The sequence below is a fragment of the Psammomys obesus genome, unplaced genomic scaffold, assembly GCF_907164565.1.
Source record: "Psammomys obesus unplaced genomic scaffold, mPsaObe1.curated_primary_1811, whole genome shotgun sequence".
Lineage (NCBI taxonomy): Eukaryota > Metazoa > Chordata > Mammalia > Rodentia > Muridae > Psammomys > Psammomys obesus.
The window spans coordinates 8,090,228-8,114,155 of record NW_026596109.1 but is presented as its reverse complement, the minus strand read 5'-3'; the positions used below and the strand labels follow the sequence as shown (position 1 = coordinate 8,114,155).

The 23,928-nt window shown below is 45.8% G+C and overlaps 1 pseudogene; it reads left to right on the top strand.

The window, feature by feature from the left end:
• Positions 1 to 16,917: 16,917 nt before the first annotated feature.
• On the top strand, positions 16,918 to 23,706 carry LOC129692397 (40S ribosomal protein S2-like; annotated as a pseudogene).
• Positions 23,707 to 23,928: the final 222 nt, after the last annotated feature.

Below are 23,928 nucleotides of genomic sequence, written 5' to 3'. Positions count from 1 at the left end.
GTCTGGAATCAAGTGCACATGAAAATAGTATGTCTAGAGAGTGAAATCAGAGTGCATTCATTCATTTCTGCTTTAGATCGTAGTGAACTAATAAAGCTATCACAGCTGGGTATGGCAGCACAGGATCCCAGCACTAGGGAGAATGAGTCAGGGAGATCCATCCAGAGTCTGAGGTCAGGCTTATTATAAAGGAAAAGCCTGTCTGGAAAGAAAGAGAGAGAGAGAGAGAGAGAGAGAGAGAGAGAGAGAGAGAAGAGAGAGAAAGGATGAAAGGACAAAAGAAGAAAAGAAAGAAAAGGAAGAAATAGGAGAAGGAAGGTAAGAAAGAGAAAGAGAAGCAAAGAGAGAAACAAAGAGAAAAGAAAGACATTACTTTCAACCAACTTGTATTTGAAAAATCAGGGCAACGCTGTCTCGATTTTAAAGAGCAGGGAGATGGTGGTGCTAGTCCTATGATGCTGTACTTCAGAGGACACCATGTAATTCCCTACAGTATTTGATGCCAGGGTCTGAGTGTACATATATAGCAGTCTACAGCCAGCAAACATGCTTCTAATCTCCTGAGTTGACAGGCATTGAATAAGGAAAAGGGCAGCCTTGTACACATGAGAACCCTATCTAGACCTAGAGAAATCAGAATGGGGCTGGAGAGACAGCTCAGCAATTAAAAGCCCTGGCTGCTCTTCCAGAGGACCCAGGTTCAATTCCCAGCACCCACGTGGCAGCTCGTAACTGTCTATAACTCCTGTTCCAGGGGATCTGACACCCTCACACTTACATACGTGCAGGCAAAACATCAATGTACATAAAATACAAATAAATAAATTTAAAAAAAGAAATTAGAGTGAGCTGAAGTGCTCTCATCCTGACTTCCTGGGAACTTTCTCATAAACATTTCCTCCCTTGGTCCTAAAGATCCAGTCAATGAACACTAGCCATGTGCCCACACAGGCCTTTCTGCTCACCAGGTCAGCTTCACCTTTTCTCCTTTACTGTTAAACAAAAGCCTCTGCTGGCAAATGGTATGGGCTCATCTTGTATGTGAGGAAAACAAGGCTAAGGTAAGGGTAATGAAACGGGCCACTCCATTTCCGACTTCAGACCTCACTTTTCTCTATGGGAAAGGCTTCCAGCTGACTCTGCCCCAGCTCCTTCTCTGGAGAACTGTGGGTGATGAATGATAACTAATCCTCTCCCGAGCTTCCACATTTCTTATCCCAGGAGCCTTACTGTCTGGGACTTTCTAAAATTAAGCCACTGGCTTCCTTCCCTACCTTGAGCCAGTTTTAAATATAGGCCCTCCTATCCATCTTTCGTGTTCCCTGATTTCCTTTGCGCTCCACGGACCATCAAGTGCAGCAGTATTTTTCCTATTGCCCTCTTGACTTTCTTTGAGAATCTTACTTGTCACTCGTTTGGACTCGCTGACTTGTAGACCTGTTTGCCCTCCTTCCCTGGTGCAAGTTAGGAGATGCCTCCCAGGGTTTTAGGCATCCATGACTGTTGGGCTCTTGAGACCTGTCCAACTTGACCTTGAGTGAATATCTTAGAGATAGTGAGATGTGGAGAAAGGGTAACTGTGCATCATTGAAGGGAGTTGCTGCTTCTTTCTCCTAACACACAAGTGATTCATAATTCATTTTTTTTTCCCAAGTTAAAGGTAAACTTACTTAAATAGGCTGTATAAAAGTTCTGTCCTCTGGTACCTGAAAGTTTTAAGATAACATCTGTTAATATTTTATTTTGTGTTTTATATTTATGTATCTTTGTATTTATATGTTTTGTTTACATGTATGTATTATTATAATTGTATAATTATGCTTATAATTACATATAGAAATAGTGGAAATTGTGAGATTCTAGGGCAATCTCAGCACTACCTCTGGTTGCGATGTATTTTGTATTGTTCCTTCAACTCAAAGTGATTTTTAAAAATCATACTGACCTCATGGGTTAAGTCACTTAAAATAATCCTTGTGAGCAGGCAGTTTCTGTGAGCTATTATTATTGCTACATTGGCACAGGCTGGGTTTTTCCAAATGCCAGGCTCTATGCTAAACGCGATGCCTTCTCTCTCACATTCACAGTAGGATGGCACATATTACCTCCACCGTTACCACCCGCCCTTGAGAGTAGAGAATGTGATTCACAGAGAGAAGATGAATCGCCTCAAATCCCACAGCAGGTTAGTGACAGAGGCTGGGTGAGTGTCAGGCAGTCAACATCAGCATCCCCCTTTCACCCACTGTGAGCTTATCACCCCTGGCTTCCAGCTCCTTCTCCAAGGAGCCCCCTTGGCTCCTTCCTACCCTGATATCTCAGGGACATATCCACATTAATCTTCATTTCCTTCTGCTATTTATGTTCTGTTACCTTGCTGATACCGTATCACACGAGTTGATTCATCAGAAATTACGTCTCAGTGGTTGTGACCCTAGAGGAAATGTTCTGGAACATTCCAGATCCTCCACCAGCGTGTCCCATGACTGACTTCAGTCACGAATGATAGAGTGCTTATCATGGGGCAGAAGGCAGTCTTTTGTGGGAATATGAAGAGAAAATGACTAGGTTAAAAGACCGTAAGACGTGAGCCTCAAGGACCTGCTGAGTATGGTGTACACCGAACCTACCATAAACCGCTGACAGTCAGGAGCACTGATACGGAGATAGTGAGTCAAAAATTAAAACCACAGATGCTAACAATCTATACAGATAAGGGGCTGTTCATTCCCAGGTCACCTTCCTTGTCCCCAACCTCGCCCTAGTTCATCAATTTTATTTGCCCCAGAAAATATTTGCCTTGGATTCTGCTCTGTCCCCACAGAACAGAATGCACCCACCACTAAAAACAAAAATTGATAAACCGAAGCAACAGAGGAAGGTAACCAATATTTAGACACAGCCTTAAATGCCATTTTCCTCTCAGAACTGCACTTTCTTTGTCAGAGCCCCTTTCCCTTTAAGACCACAGACTTTCCTGAGTTGGAGGAAAGCAGAATGATGATAAATCTACCAAGCACAGCAGACCCTTCCATCAACCCTTTAATGAGAAACACGTGGAGGTGGAGGGGAGCGAGGGCGGGGTGGGCAGAGTTCAGGAAGCCCCACCCACTTTCTGGTGTACATGGGGATTTGCGGTATATTTCAAACATCCCAGCATTCCTAGGGGGAGGTGACAGATAGCAGAAGTCCCACTACAGCTGGCAGATGCGGGTCAGCACAGATAACAAAGGCCCTACTGTGAGAAAAAGCCACAGTCTGGTGTTTTCCCGGCTTTCAATGCCACAGCATGCATCTTGTAATGAGCCACTGTTCTGTCCTCAGCCTCAGCACCAACAAGACCTATCATGTTTACAAATCATTTCAGGGGTACATCACCTCAACACAGATCTAAGGGCTGGGAGTGTAGTCATTCGGTAGAACGCTTACCTAGCATGCATGAAGCCCTAAATTCAGGCATGGTACATACCTGTAATCTCAGCATTTAGGAAGCAGAGGCAGAAGCACAAGGTCATCCTTGGCTTCATTCTGAGTTCAAGGCCAGCCTGGAATCAAAAAACAAACAAGACTGACGGAAAAGGAAAGGTACTTGCTTAATCTCCTAAGCCTGCTTCCGCTACTGTGTTCTCAGTAAGTGACAATAATAATCACCCATCATTCAGCTAGGAAAAAAAAAAAAGTCAGGGTTTTCATTCTCTCTCTGACATTTCCATATGCAAATGATAATCAAAAGCAACTGACTATGTTGAGAAATGTCTCCCCAGCATTACTTGCAGACCAGGAACACATGCTCAGGCCTCTTCACCTCTCTCTTGACCTTCTCATTGCTATGGCTTGCTCCCCCCTGCTCTCCCACCTACTCCTGAAAACTAACTGGTTTAAGAGTTCTATTCTGTTGACTGCCTTTTGCTTCAGACCTGACCATACTCTATCAGGGAGCAAGCACAAGACCTGGACTACCCCACCTGCCTGCCTTCCATTTTTCTCTCCAGCGGCTCTGAAAGCTGACACCTAAACTTCTCAGAACCCTCACCCACCAACTAGTCAGTGCCTTACTTTCCTCTCTGCTGGCGTGCTTTTTTTTAAAAAAGACTCTTTTATTTATGTTTCTTATCCTTTTCTCCCTACTCCACACCAATCCCTTTCAACACCCCAACACCAGGTAGAAGAGAGAATGGGGTAAGGGGAGAGGGGGCCAATTCTTTCTTAGTTGCTTCCTGCTGGTCAGGGTCATCGAGTTCCTTGGAGCCAGTCCAATCAGGAGATCTCCAACTTCTTGTCTCACAACAGTGACCAGGAGCCACAGGGAGGAAGCAGGAGCAGCATTGTTCTTTCTCTCCTTCACCTCTCTGTTCCTGAAACTCTTTTTCCATCTCCCATCATCTTCTTGAGGAAGTTTTGTCTGGCCTCCCTCACCCCACCCTTCTCCACACTCCCATAGTCTACTGCTGCCCTAGGTAGCCAGAGTGGCAGTGTTTTGTACATAGGACATCTTTTTTATTTTGGTTCTGTGTTAACAACTAAGACTACTTCATCTCTGCATCACCCACTATTAACCAAAGCCCAGCCCCACTGGGAAGAACTGAATAAATATTGAATAAATGAATGAATGAATGGATGGATGGATGGATAGATACTTGTTGTATCTGATGGACTTTTTGAGAGAGTGAAGAGCCTAGGTTGAGGACACAGTGAGTGCCTAGAGGTAGAGGCATTTTATAAGCATAGACGATGCTTAAGAAGCAAAGGTCCCGGAGCAGGTGGCTGCCCTGAGCAGGTGGAGCCATTCAGGAGACACTGGGTCTCTATGCTTCCCTGTAGTGAAGCAGAGCTATGGATGGGATGTCATGTGGTGTATCTTCAGAAGAAGAAACTTCAAATATGGAGTCTAGAATTAGGAGAACAGCGCAGGGCAGTGGAGAAATACTGGCAGTAAAAGTTGGACAGAGGGGACAATTCCAGGTGAGTGACAGAGAGGAGCAGCTCCCACAGGCAGTGTCAACTCTACCAAAGGAAAGTATGTTCTGAGAAGAGCTGCTGCTTTCTCCGAAAGTGGCAGGCACAGCCACCTGTGAGACAGTAGGCAAGGCCTGTTGTCAGTCACCTCTCGCCTGCCTATCCACAGATGATGCTAGCTCACGCCTTCTGCGTATCCCACACCACTTCCCCTCCCCATACCTTTGCTCAGTCACTCTGCTTTCAAGGCCCACATACAGGCATCACCAAGCTCTGGTTATCCATTCAATGACATCTAGAGCTTACCCTCCCGGAAATCCTTCCTACCCTGTCTTGCAGACTAGGCCTCCACACTTTGGTGAACCTGGCTCTTACCCATCGTCTGTATTTTTATTCCCATGTCTACCTTCCAGTCAAATCTGAGCTCCACTGGCTTACTTACCTCTACAGTGTCAAGACCAGACGCAAGGCCGGGCCTCAAAACCAAAGTGTACGTCACTAAGTGACAAAGAAGATGAAGGCCTTTGCACACCCATGTCACTCAGAGCACTCGGAGCGTGAATCGACACAACATAAATCCCGAAAAGGTTAGCGGAAGTTTCTCCTCTACTGGGTTTTGATGAAGGTTTCTCTGGAGATGCCTGGGTCAACATTATTTGGGATTTGTAAAGGACGATTGTGCTAGCCTATGTGAGCTCCTCAGTGAGGTTGAAATGAACTATTCTCAGTTGGAGGGACCAGCATCGGAGGGGGAGGCATGATACAGAAACATCCGTTTGTGTTGAGGCTGCCAAATTGCCTTCCCCTTGCCCTCACGACATGAAGGGTGTCTCATAAATGCTAAATAATCATAATGACTATACTCAAGAGGGTGTCGGTAGCCATAAAAGCAAGTTTTTATGGATGCTTCCCGAGTCCCCTGGTGGGTGGTTAGAAACTGCGTGGGCCCGATGGCCAGAGGTCCCCATAACAGGCTGCATCTGAGAAACCTACAAGCTTGGGTGGCAAGAAGGCACTCCAGTCACAAACAGGGACGCCCAACCATCGACTGATAGCAGAAGGCCACCCACACTGCACCTTCTGGAATCTATTGGTGAGTCATGGGCCAAAGGATTATGTCTTCAGTCTGCGCCACTGGGCCTGATATTGAGGCATTTCCTGCTCGCAGCGTAGGGGAGTGGTCCTGAGAGAGGGTGGTGACCTCTAAGCCCAAGACACAACCAAGTGAGGGGAAAAGCCTCATCTCGGTTACCTCGTAGGACGTGGCTTTCTAGGACCTTTGCATCTGAGTCTGTTGTCTCTGGGACCCGGGTTTCATTCTTCCACTTACCCGTTGCATTTATTCATTCTGGGGTCGTTGAGTGAGCACCTGTGCTGGATGTTAGGTGTATAAAGGTCAATAAGAAGTGAATCCCAGTTTTAGTGGATTAATGATAGAGAGGTAAGCATTCCTTTGTGATACAGATATACAGACATGTATATCCTTAGAAGCATACACAAAAGGACAAGCAGGTGACCAGAGGCATGGCATTTGCACCGGTTTTGTAGAATCCCATCAGGCAGGTACAGGGGAAGAAACCCATGCCAAGCATGAGAGGCTGTGGAGGCCCGCATGACAGATTTTGAGACGTGCTGAAAGCCTCTCCCTATACAATTCCAGGGGCACCCCTTGTGTGATTTTGGAAATTTGCAAGGACACATGTGTCCTTGGCAGCCCTCCTTAGGAGTCCTGGGTTCTAATCCTGGCTGTGCTTCCTAACTAGCTGTATGATCTTGGCCCATGCCCCTCACATTTCTCAGTTTCCGATAGAATAGGATAAAGAAGCTGGACTGGAAATTTTCCAGATACATGCTTTCCTCTAGAGTCATCTATGAGGTGAATGACTTGTGGTTAGAAATAGTTATTCCAGGTGAATTAGAAACGAGACCTTAATGCTTCCCCCTATTCTTGATTTTTTTTAACACGAGATGGTTAATTATCCATGCATAGAATATTAGTATTAAAAGGACTGTCTAATTCAAGTGATTCATTTTTCAGAAGCAGAAGGTGAGGCCCAGAGAGAATAGGCAATTTATTTAAAGACATACAAGTCAGCTGGGGATCTAGACCAGGGTTAAGACCAAAATGGTCTTTCCTTGACAGGCACGGGACACACCCTTAATGTCAGCACTTGGGAAGCAGAGACAAGTGGATATTTGTGAGTTCAAAGCCAGCCTGATCTACATAGCAAGTTCCAGGTCAGCTATCTAAAGACCTTGTATCTAAAAATTAAGAAGGCATTTTTTTGTTTGTTTGTTTTTTGGTCCCAAGCAAGTAGTTAGCAAATTTGACTATGTCTCCCTCTGAGGCCTTGTAACCCTGTGGCCTAAGTGTCAAGCTTATGAACAAAGGCAAGAAGGAGGAAGAGTCAACCTCCTTCTTTGGAGTGTGATGCTGGTGAAGCTGTTGATGGTGGTTTCCCTGACTGAGCCCATCCTGTTTTTCAGTAGAAGGCTGCCAAACCAGGGCATGCAGCTGACAAAGCCCGGGGATAAAGGGCTGGTACCTTCTTTGAAATGTGACAGTTTTCAACACTTTCCATCTTGAGGAGGTTAACCCCCTGGACACATTCAACTAGCTTTAAACATAGCCAGAATATTCAGAGCACCACCCCTCCCAATTCCCCAGGACATTCAAATGAACAAACCACACGTAACTATTTCTTCTGCCTCTTTCTGCCTTTCTCTTATTCCAGCTAAAGAGACAAGGCATGTCCTATTCTCTACTTGAGGGCCACACCCTTTCTCACCTGGCTACTACATTAGTCATCTCTCTCCTTCCACTCCATATCCCCCTTGACAGATTTGACCCTCCCCTGCTCAGGGCACCCCACACATACCCGACCCAGCCTTAGATGCTTCACCTCACTGGCCATGCCATTTTCAATTTTCTTCCACTTCCTGTCAACTGCTGTCTCCCAGGCACTCAAACTCCCCAGGAGTTCATTGCTACTATTTACAGTTCAATAAACGCGTTGCACTCCCTCAGACCCACACAGTCTTGCTAGGGTTGTTTTTCTGTCCTAGGAAATGCTTCTCCATTCTCAAATCCATCTACCTGGTACATCCTTTTTGCATTCATCGACTTGGGCAGCCATAGCAAATCCCCAGTCTCGGTGATTTAAAAGCAGATGTTTGTTTTCTAAAGGCTCTGGAGGCTACAAGCTCATGATCTCCATCTGAGCAATGCTGGTTTCATGTAGCATTCTCTCCAGACTTGCAACTGCCGCCTCCTCTGGATCCTTCCATGTTCTTTCCTCTCTTGGACTGCATCTTTGGGGCTTCTTCTTCTCTTAGTAGAATTAAAGTCCACGTTTCAAACCTCATTTAGCTTTATCTAAAACCTCTATTGCCAAATACAGTTGCATTGTGAACTGGGGCTAAGGTGTGTCTGTTGGGGGTGATCTTAAGCCATAACTCCTTTACGATAGCTCTTTGCTCTGTGTGTTAAGATTGTGTATTTTCACATCTGTTCTCCCCACTGGTTTCTGAAGGCCTTGAGCTACCTCTGACCCCAGAGTTCACTAAGGGCTGCTCCAGGTTTGTGAGACCCCCAAAGTTATAACATATGGTGGGCCCTCACTAAGAAAATTATTAAAAATTAAATATGGAATGAATAATAGTGAAAAAGGTATCCACACAAGTAAAGAGCCCTGAAGTTTCAGTTTCAGATCCTCATGACTCTGCCTCTTGGCTTCAAGCTGATGAACTATTAACTCTCCGTGTAACACCAGCAGCTCATTGTTTTTGTTTCTCCTCACTCCTCAGGTAATTAAGCAACAAAGCCAGTCTCACCTGAAAAGAAGAATAAAAGAAAACATCATGGAACCGTACTAGCCATGTACCCCACTAACCAAAAAGCGTTCTATAGGCTTAACAGGGAAGTCCTGTGCCCAGTGGACAACATGAAAACCACATCAAAAGAATCAGTCACCAGAAGAATTAGTGACCATTCCAGTGCCTGCCTGGCTATGGCTAACCTCCAGCTCCCTAGAAACTCGAGATAAGCTTTGTGCTGTGAGCCCTGGCAACACAGAGATGGGATGGCAGCCTTCCATCTCCCTGCTGTTCAGCTTTTTCCTCACCTTCCACTCAGTCTCTCCAACATCCAGCAGAAGCAGTGGAAGCCAGCCTTCCCCAGTGACAGGCTGGGAAAAGACACAGCACAGCAAGGAGCTTGGGTGTCCACAGATCGGATCTGGACCCAATCCCTCCTCTGAGAGCAGGTGAGACTGCTCTGGCAGACGGTTTTGACATCTGCACTTCAGAATGTCTGAGCTCATGCTACCTGCCTGCAGGGCAGCAGTCGCTTCCAAGATGTCACCAGGTTACCTAGAAATATATCCAATATTTGTTTCCTAGCTTATTCCCTGTGTCCTCTGCAGCAACCTGAACTCTTCGAAGGAGTCTTCACCCTGTTAACGTCCTGGTGGCCAGACTAGGGCCTCATGATTGCTACTCTACAATTTGTGCTTCCTAGAAATGGAAAACATGGCATCTGGCATCCAAGGGGGCTCAGTGGTCAACGGTGCACTGCTAATGAATCTTTGCCAAAAGAGCAAGGAGGGCAAGGGAAATGCAAAGGTCAGAAGAAGTAAAAACAAAACCAAAAATCAAACAAAACAAAACAGTTGTTGGCTGGACTCTCAAGAGGAAGGCAATTCGAAATTACCTGTGACCCTAAATGTTTTTAAGTAAAGAATAATAAAATATCTTTTAAAAGAAGAAAGACATACACAGAGGGACAGAGACAAAGAAACAGACAGAGATAGAGGAAAGAGAGAGAGAAAGAGAAAGTGAAGTGCCTCCTGGCAATCAGAAGATTAAAACACAGGAAAGCCCCAGACATTTGAGGTCTTTCTGATGACACAGGCATTGTATTTGTCTATTACTTGACACTCTCTTTTTCTTCTCTAGGGAGTGGAGAGCTGCTGAGCTCTGAGGGCCCCTGGTCAGCTGTTTAAGAGTGGTGCTGTCACTAAACACTGTCACCAAACAACCTCAAATCATGTCAGGCTTCAGTCCCTTCCAGCTTAAGGCTGAAAAGCCAGTCCTCCAGCATTGCTTGAACTGTTCACCCCAATCAATTACGAGCACTCCCATCACAAACCCCAAATAAGTTTGCTTGGCCTGACCTTGGCAATCTAGTTAAAGAAACATCACTCCTCTTGAAAGAATCTATCATGTTTTAATGGATCACACCGGGGCCGTGGAATTCAGAGTTGGGCTCTATCAGCCCTGGAAGGCCAGAAGGAGCTCTGCGCTTGGAGTGGATCCTTCATTAGTGATGAAGAAAGCAAGGTTCAAAGGGATTTTTCTCAGGACCCTAACCTGGTTATTTTACTGTTTAGAAGAATCTCTTACGCAGGTGTGGTTCCTGTACGGTGCACGGCATTCCCACCCATGACGGTGTCGCTGGGGTTCGGCAGGACCTTGGAGAGTCTCAAGTTCACTTCACACCTGCTATGGGACTGGTGACTTCATCTTCCTGAGCCTCAGGTCAACCTTTCAGGTGATACGATGATGATGACATTTATATCTCTACGTGTCTCCAAGATAAAGTAAGTCAGCACTTATGTAAAGTTGCCACTTTTAGTATTTAATAAGTCTTCTTTCCTTCCTTCCTTCCTTCCTTCCTTCCTTCCTTCCTTCCTTCCTTCCTTCCCCACTTCTTTCTTCCTAAACACTGAGTAGGGACTCTGGAAACATGAAGAAACAAGCATGACAAAGGAATCTTGCCCACTGGAAGTTAATCGCCAAATAAGCTTCAAGAATTTTCTTGTCTATCTGGGCAGTGGTGGCTCATGCCTTTTTTCCAAGAGGGTTTTTGTGAGTTCTAGACAGCCAGGGCTACACAGAGAAACCCTGTCTCAAAAACTAAACTAAACTAAACTAAACCAAACAAACAAAAAAAGAGTTTCTTTTCTTTTTCTTTCTTTCTTTCTTTCTTTCTTTCTTTCTTTCTTTCTTTCTTTCTTTCTTTCTTTCTTTTTCAAGACAGGGTTTCTCTGTGTAACCTTGGCTGTCCTTGATTCACTTTGTAGACCAGGCTGGACTCAAAACAAAGAGGTGGGAACAGGGCATTTCTCCAGCTGTACCCCAATCTACTCATTCCTCTGCAGCCACAGCTTTTGGCAGTACAGATTACTAAGCAGCCCTCTCCATCAGGTTTTCGGCCACCATGATACACAGATGCACTGTTCTGTCCCTGAGGGACTTGTAGAAATCTGCTGTAAAGGCAAGGGGGAACACCCACAGCAAGCATGAAACGTATGTAAATAATTAAAGCATTCAGAAATCAGACAGAAAAGGGGACTGTGGCCACATCAGGGGCCAGCACCAAGAGAGGCAACGGGGGAAATCCAAGGTGCCTCATAGTTCTTGATTTAAAAAAGCAAAAACGTTAAAAGGAAGTAACATTATGGTTAGAGCAAATAATTTCTGGGGATTAAGTTCCCTGAAGATCCTCTTGTGTAGCAATTATTGATTTACTCTAGGTGTTGGAACCAGTAAGTTTGTTAAAGAAAAATAAAGTATGGATTTGGAGTAGGGAGAGAGGGAGGGAACAGGGGAGGGAAGAAAGAGGGTGGAAAAGAAAGGAGGAATGGAAAGGGAGAAATATATGGGAAGAACTGAAGGAAACTGCCTCCAGGTTACACTTGTAAATCCTATTCTAGGTTCCTTCACTGAGAATATTCCACAAGAAAAGACGAGAAAAGAGGGGACAAGAGAGGGAGACGGCAGCACACAGAGAGGAGGAAAGAGAGGAACAGGAAGCAAGGAGAGGTGGAGCAGAGGACAAAGAAAATGGAAGGGAGAAGGAGGGAAGATGGTCTCACGAATGGTAGATACCAAGAGGGTGAAATGCCTGCCAAATAGGACCGAAGAAGACGCAGCACCAGGATCTACAGACAGCTGTGACTGATGGCAATGATGTCCTTTCATGATCTCCTTATCACCAGCTGGGCACCTTGGGAACATAAACCCAAAGAGCCAAGGGTCCTTCCAGGTGCCCAGTGAGTCCCAACAGTCTGTGGGATTATCTGCAGGAGACTGACGATGTTACTGTGAACAAATCACCCGCCTCTGGGTCCCGAGTAACTTTTTTGCTTCTCATATCTTCACCAAATAAAGAAGGCTGGATTACCCAGACTTTTGAGCTGCTGTTCAGTTTGAAATAAATCAGATGCGGTTCACATCACACAATTTTCTACCTGGAATGTGCGCTAGAAAAGCAGGTTTCCCAAGCCTAAGAGAAAATTAGGTCTTAGTGGTAGAATTTCTGCTGGACTCCTTTTCGTGCTTTACTAGAATTTTTTAACTGGTCTTAAGATTATCCCACTAAAGAGATTTGCAGGGGAGCAGGAAGCTGGAGGCTTCCTTTAGAGACAAATAGGTGTGGCCACAAGACCAGCTTATGAAATTTGAAAATAATGTATGCCACTTGTCCCTAACCTAAAAGAAAATGGTGAGTTCTTCCTTCATCTCTCCCTGGTGGGTAGAATATAGACTCAGTGGCGGGAATGCCTTCTTGGTCCTCAAGAATACAGAACAACAGAGTATACAGCTATAGATAAGTATGGAGCTGCCATTTCAGCTATGACCCACCTGAGCTGAGAAGGAACAAATTCCTAACATATTCATATCACTGTCTTCTGAAATACACACCTCTTTTAAGGAAAAATAATTTACAGATTTTTCCAGTTTGGGAAGCTCACAATATGAAAATGTTAATGTTAATATTCTGTGTGTTTCCACTGTGTTCAACAGGCATACACATGGGTTCAAATGGGGGCACAGAAACTTCATGGTGGGATGAAGGGGGTGAGGACTGACTAGGTACCTAATCCAGATTATGTTCACAATGAATGGGGAGAGGGCAGGCAATCACTGTAACAGAGACACAAACTTTAAAATGCCACCAAACTTTTCATTTTTCTTTGTCCCCTTCTGAAGCCAGAACCAGAAGAGCTGAGTTGAAGAAAAAAAAAAAAAAATCACATCCAGAGCTGAATTCCTCTATGCATCTGGAACAGTACTGGCAGTGTCAGAAGTCTAGAGAGTAAGAAAAAGGACAAAGAGATGGAATGAGCCACACCCCATGCTTCCGGTCTTTTCCACCATAGTACCCATCTTGATCCAGTTTACAGCTGGGTTGAAGAATGCAAAGAGTTCTGTTGTCCCAGTTGAATAGTCCCCATCTTCTGGTTAACAGGGGAAGGAACGGTGATCCAGAGCCACACAGCCAGGGGTAGCAAGTCCTTCAAGCCTTCTGTCACCACATCAGAACTATGGATCTGGCAAACCTAGCTTCTGCCTGGGACCCACAGGAGCGGTCCTTTTGGAACTATGGGAGAGTTTGTCCTCTGGAAAGAGCTTGCCCTTTGTTCATGGTTCTAGGTAACTCTATTCACTCATATAAGCCAGAGGAGTCTTGGACCAGAGAAGCACCATGGCCAGGAGATGATGTGATCAGCTCCTAATCAGCTCCAGGAAGTCATGGCCCAACAACCTTAAACAATCATCTCCTTAAGCATCAACAAGAACGGTCAGACCGGTGTCTGATGACAGGAATGGGACTCAAATTCCAGGACACTTGAGTTGGCTACTTACTCAGGATTGAAGTGATTATCAAAATAAATCAGCTCTTCCGAATTTCCACAGGGCTTTTGAACGCGTGCTCACACAGTGTTAGGAAGAAAACAGGATAGAAACCCGCATGTGCTTCTGGTAGACCAGCAGGACACTGGAGATACAACAGGATCACAGTAGATAGGGACCTCATCAAGAGAAGGGAATTTTACTAGTTTGAATCCCTGGAACTCAATGTTATTTACAATACTTCTCTTGGAATGCTGCCCACTAAACCCTTGCACAATGAGTGAGTAAAAAATAGTATCTACCAACTTTCCTAAGCTAGCCTGTCTTAGCCTGGTTTTGATTGCTATCAACAAAAATATCTCAGACTGTGTACTTTCTAAAGAATAAAAGTTTATTTGGCTCACTGTGGTGATGGCTGGGGAGCTCAGGGTGATAGCATGTGGCGAGGGTGCCATGCCTACATTTTAACACGGTGGAGGACATCACACAGTGAGACAAGGTGAGCCTGCCAGTTCAGGGTTCTGCTCCTCTTCTTACAACACCATTAACACGGTTAACATAAAGTTGGGGGCTGTTTCCAACATACAAACCTTTACGGGATACACTGAAATCAGAGCATCATCTTTTTTCATGTCCTTATTGCACTCCTCAGTCTACATTCCAGTCCCAATGGAACGAGCCCACGTGCACTTTTGTTTAACCCTGTGAAGCTGATACATCATCTTCCTGCAGCCAGGGGTGTAACCTTCCGCCTTGGCCCTTTGTCAAGCTCAATCTTGACATTTAGGGCTACGTTCTGTTCTGTAGACAGGAGTAATTAGCCTATCGAAAAGCTTTAGAGTGAAAACAGTTCTTCTGTGCTCAGCTTATCAATCTAGGCCTCTGGGGCTGCAATTGGTCCAGAGAAAAAGCAGTGATTGGTTTGTTTGGTTTTTGGTTTTGGTTTTTTTCTAAACAGTCTTCCAGCCAGGATCTCCTGATTGGTCTTAAACTCACAGGTCTTAACAGGATGCCCCTGCCTCTGATTTCTGACTGCTAGGATTAAACGTGGATGCCACGGTGCTCAACCTAGGAGTAATTTTTAAGTGTTCATAAGGACTCTACAAGGTCCTGGTGAGGAAATCTTTGTTCAGACCCCAGCATGGCCTAGTGTCCACACACAGTCTTTGGTTGGACTGTTTTCCTGTGGAGGCTGAGCTCTTCCACAGCAAGGGCCCTGTTGCCTGTTGTCAGAAGTGGCTCACTCCTCAGGCTCACAGAATGAGTCAACAAATGTTTATTGAGTGACAAAGTGAATGGAGGATGACTAGGGCCTGGAGAGAGGTAACTTTTTCAGAGTCACATAGCCAGTAAGCGGTGAATCTGACTTAACTCTGACCTCAGGAAATCGCATCCATCCGGTGAAGCTTCCATCCGGTGGTATTCATCTCATCTCCTCCCCAATGTGCCCTGTAGAAGCCAAGCCCTCAGAAACGCCTTGTCGGTAGTGAAAACAAGCCAGATGAATTTCATTAATTTTGATGTCTCTTATGCATCATATTTGCAAGGTTACTGAGGGTTTCTGGCACACAGAAATACGTGGGGAGACTCATTTTTTGCATCTCCAATTCATAATTCTGCCTGCCCACCACTGTTCATCAGATTTAAGCGATGTCAACCACGTGCCTGCAGCCCCAGATTTTCACAGTAGCTCTCCACCCAGGGTCAGGCAAACCTCCAATGGCTTTACCCACCAGATTTTCTTTAAAGCATTCCACACTGCAGCCTTTTGAGATGATAGCCACATCCTTTGATGGTGAGCCCCACAGGAGAAAATGAGGGGGGGAGGGATAGGGAATGACCACGTGGGCAACAGGGGGGGCCCAGGTTCTAATCTCCCCATGCCATGCCTTCAGGCAGGCACACAGCACATTATTCCTCGTTGCAGAAAGGTGATCTGACCCACACTGGACTTGGCCTGCAAAGGCCAAGACTATCAAGGAGTTGTGTGTGTGTGTGTGTGTGTGTGTGTGTGTGTGTGTGTGTGTAATGTGGAGAGATATCTCTGTGTATATTTGCTTATCTATCTAAAACAGATTCTATGTCCAACAGAGAATCATGTTCTCCGGTGCCAGCCTTACCATTCTCTTACTTTGACTGTCTCTGGGCATCTACACCCATTTCCTCAGATGAATACTGGAATCCAGATTTCTGTACTCAGCGTTCAGCGATCCTTTGCTTTGTGATCTTAAACCTTAACCATGCTCTAGGTGCTCTCCTTCCTTCCCCCTTTTAGCACTGTAAATAGTGTCTGTTTAGTTACCACAAAAGACAAAGGAATCTGAAATCCTGAAATTAGTAAGAAAAAGAACCTCTGCATTCCTTATTCTTTCACAAATATGTATATATAATGTACTTTGACCATATTCACCCCCATTTTCCTCTCTTATCCTTCTCCTGCTGAACTTTTCAACAAATCTGGTGTGTGTATGTGTGTGTGTGTGTGTGTGAGAGAGAGAGAGAGAGAGAGAGAGAGAGAGAGAGAGAGTCTCTGACTATTTAATTTGGGTTGCCTGCATGAGTGGGAGGAGGTTATTTACCTAATCGAAGGCAACTTATAAAATACTGAAAACTGAGTCTTAATGAAGTATCAAAACCAAACAAACAAACAAAACCCCACACCGGACAGAGTTCAGATGGAAGAAAGGGCAGTGCAGCTGAGACCTGAGCTTCAGCCCCAGTCTCACGACTCTTATGCTACGATCTTAATTAGTTACGCTCACTGTGTCTCCACTTATTTCTTAGTAAAATGAAGGGTGAGCACTCCCCAGGGGCCTTCTAGTTCCTATACCCCATGGGTACCAGGACCTCTGCCCCTTCGCACCTGTTCCTCCTGGGGTTAAACCACCCGTGGCTCTTCGTTTTCTATGGCCAGGAAAATCTGATTTTCACTCGTGTTTTTCTCTGAATCATAGAGACACACACCCTCCTACTTTGGGTTCTCCATCGTTTGTCTTGCTGCCTCCCTACCCACCCTAATGGGCATTTCTAGAGGGCATGGCCGGGACGGAGTGATAGAAAATGTTAAGAGATAGGAAGGCAGGTGGGATCCATTTTGATCTCTGACCCCTACAATTTGGTGATGTTGGATAAGCCGTTTCAAGCCTCCAAGTGTCGCGGCTTCGTTTAGAAAGGGACAGCGACACCTGATCGCGGGCATCTGAGGGTTCATCCCATCGCTGGAACAGAATCAGGAAAAGGCTGGAAGTTGCCTGTCTTTCCGGAAACATGAGGTGTGGCTGAAGGGAAGGAGGAAATACGGTGTTTGGTAAAGTGCACGCGATGGGGTCGATCCGCTTGGAAATGCCAGACTCCACCGACCAGGCCTTTCCGACGGATACACGGTCAGGAGCAAAGATGTTAAGAGTGAGCCACCTTCCTGGAAGCCCGGACCGCGGGGAGCCATTAAGCTGTGCTCATCGCACTGGGCGGAGCCTGTTCCGCCCGCCCACGGGGCGGTCTCTACGACCCGCCTTCCTCCAGCCGAGGCAAGGGGGAGCTGGGGCTCCGGTGCAGAACCCCCTCAGTGTGATCGCACCCCGGACAAAGACGCGGCCACAAAAGCAGTCTGCATTAGCATTCTAAAGTCACGCGGCCTGGCCTGAGCAGCCCGGAACGAGGTCCAAGCAGCCGAGGACAATGAAGGCCTCTCTGCCCACCTGGCAGCCGGGCGGGACGCAGGCCTAGGACAGACAGGCACTCGCGGCCAGGGGAGGTGCCCTGCCGCCCGGGGATCCCAGCGGCTCTCCTGGGGGTGGGGTGGGAATGGGGTGCTCCTCTCGGTAAACCGGGGCGTTAGGAACCGCCTGAAGCGCTGGGCCCCTCGCACAGTAAGAAGGCTGTTGCGGGGGGGGAGGAGGGGAGTCAGAAGGTGCTCTTGGGGGTGAGGTGGGGGATATGTGTTTGCTGAAATTGACACTAGAGAAATCGGTGTTCTCCCAGGGTCTCACAAAACGCCCCACTCCATCCCTCTTCTTTAGCAGCTTCTGGTCCACCCGCACCCACAATCCAATGGGCGTCTATACCTGTCACACTGAGAGCTGGTCAGTCCAGTTCGCCTGTCCACTCTCACCTGAACCTTAAGGACAGAAGGCTCATGGATTTGCTGTGCTCAGTAAATTCTCCACACCACGGTGAAGTGGGCCCTCATGTTGCCTCCTAAAGGTCCAACTTTCCAGAGGGTTCTCACTTGCTCTTCTGAGCTACTGTATGACCCGGTCCTCTTTGCCCTCGACCTCCAAAACCCTCTTGCCCGTCGCTGCCTATCCTGCTCTTTATTGCAGACATAGATGCAAGTTGGGCCAGAACTTGAGAAAATCTTCCTGCCTACCCTACACCTGCGCTCCCACCCCGCACCCCACCCTACGCTCCTGCAGCCCCGGCCTTCCTCTGCAGTTGCTCTCATTTGCGGAATAGGCATGGGACTCTCCAGCATCGCTTTCCCCATCTCTGAGCCATTTTGCTCAGCAAACAAATAGTCTCTCATTTCTCCCATTCTTTAAGAGTGAATTGAAGAACAAAAGCAAACATTTCTTTTGGCTCATGGTCTCTTCCTTTTTCTAGTGACCTCTCAGCTCTCAATTCCTGAGTTATGGTTCTTTCTGGACCACAAAGAACTGTCCATGCCAACAGTCTTCACGCACATGCAAAGGAAAAAAAAAATCTACAAAAATGCTGTACTCTTAACACATTCTTAAATTGTCTAAAACCTTCATTATTCATTTAAGTTGTTGCAAAGAATGCAGTTAATGTCACCTGTGAGCACTAGAATTTAAAACAGACTAGTTTTCAAAAATATTGCTTGTCCGAAGTGTGGTGGGCACCATTTTAGGACATTCAGCAATAGCAAAGGATGGGGAAATTATGATCTGTACTTCCAGACACCTTATCTGGAGAGTAGGAGAAGCAACGGAAGACCAGTAGGAGAAATAAATGCTGGGGTGACGAGAGAGCGAGTCTCATGGGCTTGCTCTCAGGCTGTGTTGGAACACAAGCTATGCTTCCCTGCCCTGTGCCACAATCAAAGGCCTCAGGACCACTGTCTCCCAGCTCACAAGAGGGGATCCCACAGGTGGAGGAAGGGCTCAGTAACCAAGGTTGTCCGCCTGAAGCTCCAGTCCTAAGTCCAGGCTCCCAGCCCTCCTGATGGAACAGGGCCAGCCAGCTCCTCTGCATGACTTAACTTGTCAGATGTCTCATGGAGCTGGGACTAACACTCACAGTTCTCCTGGACGTGCCTCCCTCCGTGAGCCTCCAGTGTTCAGCAATCCGAAGGCCCTCAAGGCATGTCCCTTGACTTATTTTATGGAGGCCTTATTGCACAAGCACGGCAGAAGCTGAGACAGCCCTGTCCAGCTGGGAATGGACATGAACACCATCTCAAAGTAACAAGCAGAGGCAGGAGATCCCGCACGGCCTGGCTGCTTGAGCAATCTCCTGGGCCTCATGAGTCTAGCATAGGGTCCCTCTAGAGGGGTGGTTCTCAACCTTCCTAATGCTGCGACCCTTTAATACAGTTCCCCATGTTGTGGTGACCCCAACCATAAAATTATTTTCGTTGCTACTTCCTAACTGTAATTTTGCTACTGTTATGAACCGAGACATAAAGATCTGTGTTTTCTGATGATCTTAGACGACCCCTACAAAAGGGTCGTTTACCTCCAAAGGGGCCAAGTCCCAAAGGTTGAGAACAGTTGATCTAGATTGTGGAGGGAGGGCTTATGAGCTAATGTAGAGACTAGGTTTTCAGTGTTTCACCCAACCACAATCTTCAATCAAAATCCCCTTTATTTTTGAGACGAGTCTCTTGCTCAAGCTGGAATGTGTTGATTGATTAGACTGGATGGCCGGAAGGTTCCAAGTCTCCTTCTGTCTCTGCACACAGGCACCAGGCCTACCACACTGCTGCACCTAGCTTTGTATGTTACTATTGGAGATTCATACTCAAGTCCTCACCTAGTCTGCTTTCTATTGTTGTGATTAAAACAGGCAAGCAAACAAACAAAACCCATCACGGCCAAAGACAACTTGGGGAGAAAAGACTTTCTTTCATCTTACATTTTATAGTTCACCATCAGGGGAAGACAAGTCAGGAGCTCAAGCAGGCTAGAAGCCCAGTGGCAGGAACTGAAGGAAAGATCATACTTGCTCCCCATAGCTTGCTCAGCCTGCTCTCTTACACAACCCAGTATCACTAGCCCAGGGATGGCAGCACTCACAGTGAGCTCCTCCCCATCAATCATTAAGGAAGATTATGCCCCAACAGGTTTGCCTACAGAATGATCCGATGGAGGCATTTTCTCAGTTGAAGTTCCTGCTTCTTAGATGACCCTACCTTGTGTCAAGTTGGCAGAAAACTAACACTGCTTTATACCAGAGGATCAAAGAATTCCCCGTGCAGAAGGGTGAGATAAGGAGAGATCTTGATGACACGGAGGGGCAAGGGCTGGAAGGACACAGGGAAGAGCATTCCGAGTAGAGGAACCTTCCAAGCCCCGAAGAAGGAAAGGTAGATCGAAGCAGGTTAAAACCTCTTCATCACTGTTTTGGAAAATCAAGACCAGGGGAGATACGGGGATTTGCCCGCCTTCCAGAGAGGAAGTTAGGTTGGGACTGAACAGAGTAAGAAAGTAATCATCATGTGTAACACATTTTCTCACAAGTATCAGGGCACAAGTGAGGTCCTCTGATCTACAGAAAAGCAATATCCTTGCTGAACATGACCCCAAACCAACCCACCCTTCTCCCCCTCAACTGCCTTAATCCTTGGTATGTCTCACCCACAACTCCCAGGGTATCCACCCACCATCTCCAGGTGTTGAGTCCTAATGTTTATCTCCAGCACAGATGTCTATTGTAACCATCTCCTGCCTGTTGATTCTGGAAGTTTGCCCCCAGGCCAGATGTCTGTACGGAGCTAGAGCATCTAGACCCTAACTAGAATAAAAGCTCTACTTGGTTGTTAATGTTGCTGTGTGTCCAAACCAGACATTTGGGAGAATGCTGTAGACATTCAATAAGTAAGTATCGAATTAGTGAATTATACAACTTTTGATTGTCAGGGCTGTCTACCTTAACATACCATGAATAGCTCAAATTCATGCCCCAAACGGAACTTAAGCCTTAGCTGTCTTCTCCAAACTGCCTTTACCCTGTGTTCCCTCTAAGATCAGGGCACACTTAGAGGACTGAAATGGTAGAAAATGTGGGCACTGTGTTTGCCTCTGGGTTCCCCCATTTGTCTTCCCAGTTCTAATTCTTCCCATTTCTAGAATCCATGTCTACTTTGTAGTCCTTTGTCAAGTCTGAAGTCTCACTGCCTTTTGGTCGGGCAATGGTCATGCAATCACCTCATGTACCCCTGCCACCTAACCCTCTTTTCAATATGTTCTACTCGATGCCCCTCACAGTGATCATTTAAAATTTGTTTCTAAATCATCAAAGCTATTGTCGTGGTTGGGGTTACTATTCCTGTGAGAAAACACCAGGACCAAAGAAAGCAAGTTGGCTTATACTTCTACACAATAGTCCATCACTCAAGGAAGTCTGGACAGGAACTCAAACAGGGCAGGAACCTGGAGGCAGGAGCTGATACAGAGGCCGCTGACTACTGGCTTGCTCCACATGGCTTGCTCAGCCTGCTCTCTTAGAGAACCCAGGACCACCCGCCCAGAGATGGCCTTACCTGCAACGAGCTGGGACCTCTTCCATCAATCAGTAATGAAGAAAATTCCCTCTGGGCAGCAGAGGCAGGCGGATGTCTATGAGTTCGAGGCCAGCCTGGTCTTCAAAGTGAATCCAGGATAGCCATTGGTACACAGTGAAACCCTGTCTGGAAAAAACAAAATTTCCTATAGTTGGATCATATGGAGGCATTTTTCTCAATTGAGAGCCTCTCTTTTCAGATGGTTCTAGCTTGTGCCACGTTGACATAAAACTAGTTAGCACAGCTATGAATTTACTCTACATTAATGAAGACTATTTAAACAACAACAACAACAAAACAACAACCTGCCTCAGCCTTCCAGCAAATTTGAAGCCAGCTGGGGCTATGTGGGACACTGCCTCAAAAATAAAAAACAAATCTCAAATAAACAACAAGAGAAAAACTTAACTCCAACACACTTCAGTTTTTAGGTGTTGTCTCATATTTTTCCTATTAGTGACATACACTCGATAAAATAAAGCATGCATCTAGAAATGTCGTAAAATTTTACAAATACTACTGTATCATTGAAAAATAGAGAATCTGGGGGGGAGGTAATTACCAATGCCCATTATGCAAATCAGTACAGTTTGCATTTGGGGGTCAGGGTTCAATTTCTCCTACTATTTAGTCTGCATGGTTCTCCTTTACTTTACTTGAAAATCAAATCAAGTAAATAAAATACAATCATTGTGTTGTCGTTCATGGCTTTTTTTTTTTTTTTAACTTTGAGACAGAATCTCTTGTAGCCCATGTTGGCTGCCAAGTATAGAGCTAAGGCTGTCCTTGATCTCTTGATCATCCAGCCACTGTCTCCTGAAGACGTACCACCTTGTCCGGAAAAATCACTATATTTACATTTTGAATTCTTTTCAGTTGAACCTTATCATGAATGCTTTTATGTATCTTTAAAGACACTTTGTGGGAGGTACCACAGCTTGCGTGGGTAGGCTAGAGATGGTTCTTCCACTTGGTTGAGGCAACAGGGTCTTTTTCATTTCTACAGCAGTGCTGTAGGCTTCAGCTTAGCTGGCCCATTAACTTCTGGCCAATCTCCTGCCTCTGTCTCTTGGGTTGCAGAGGAGGAACACTGCATCTGCTGGGCAATAGGATTGGGGAGTCAGATTTGCATGGCAAGTACTCCCCAGTCCTTTTCTGTATCTCTCTCTCTCTCTCTCTCTTTTTTTTTTTTTTCGAGACGAGTGTAGTCTTAACTGGCCTGGCCTGACTTTGTAGACCAGGCTGGAACTCACACTGATCCGCCTGTCTCTGCCTCCCTGAGTGCTGGGATTACAGGTGTACACCACAATGCTTGGCTCCTCCTATATCTTTAAATGTTAATTTAAAGATGTATTTAAGTGAATATATTCACCTTAAAATCTATCAGCTGAACATATCATAACTTATATGATCGTTTTTAATTACTTAGCATGCCAGTTTGTTTTAAGGAACACACTTTAGTGTACGTTATTGTACACACATAATCTTGTCTCTGATTATTCCTTTTAAAAAATGTCTATAGTTTAAGCTCTTCTTCTTCAAGAAAACACCAAATGGCAGATCAGATAATGTTGGGGCAATGGGAGGGCCGAGAGGACCCAGGGGCCTGGGATTAGGAGGCCATGGCAGCTTCCAAGGAGGATTCAGCAGTGGCAAGATCTTAAGGAACCACAGACGTGCAGGTAAAACCAAAGACAAGGAGTGGATCCCTGTCACTAAGCTGGGTCTCCTGGATAAGGACACGAAAATGAAGTCCTTGGAGAAGATCTAGCTGCTCTCCCTGCCCATTAAGGAATCTGAGATTATTGACTCTTTCCTGGGTGCATCCTTAAAGGGTGAGGTTCTAAAGATCATGCAAATGCAGAGCAGACATGGGCTGGCCAGTGGACTGGGTTCAAGGTTTTTGTTGCTATTGGGGACTACAATGGTCACTTTGGTCTCGCTGTTAAGTGCTCTAAGCAGGTAGCCACTGCCATCCAAGGAGCCATCATCTTGGCCAAGCTTTCCATTACCCATGTGCAGAGAGCCTACAAGATTAGCAAGCCCCACACTATTCCATGCAAAGCGACAGGCCGCTGTGGCTCTGTTTGGTGTGCCTGCTTCCTGCTCCCAGAGGCTCTAGCATTGTCTCTGTTTCTGTGCCCTAGAAGCTACTGATGATGGCTGGTACTTCAGCCAGGAGCTGCACTGCCTCCCTGGGCAACTTTGCCAAGGCGACCTTTGGGGCCATCTCCAAGACCCCCGACCTCTGGAAAGAGATTGTGCTCACCACATCTCCTTATCAGAAATTTACTGATCATCTTGGGAAAACCCACACCAGAGTCTCTGTTCAGAGGACCCAGGTTCCAGCTGTGACTACCACATAAGGGGGGATATATATATATATATATATATATATATATATATATATATATATATTAAATGAATGAATTCTGTTAAAAAAGTCTACACTTTAAAATAAATAAATGAGAAAAAAATTCTACACTTAAAATTATTAGTTCAAACTGTTTTTATTTTGTTTTATTTTATTTTGTTTTTTTCCAGACAGGCTTTATCTTTATGTAGCTCTGGCTGTCCTAGACTTTGTA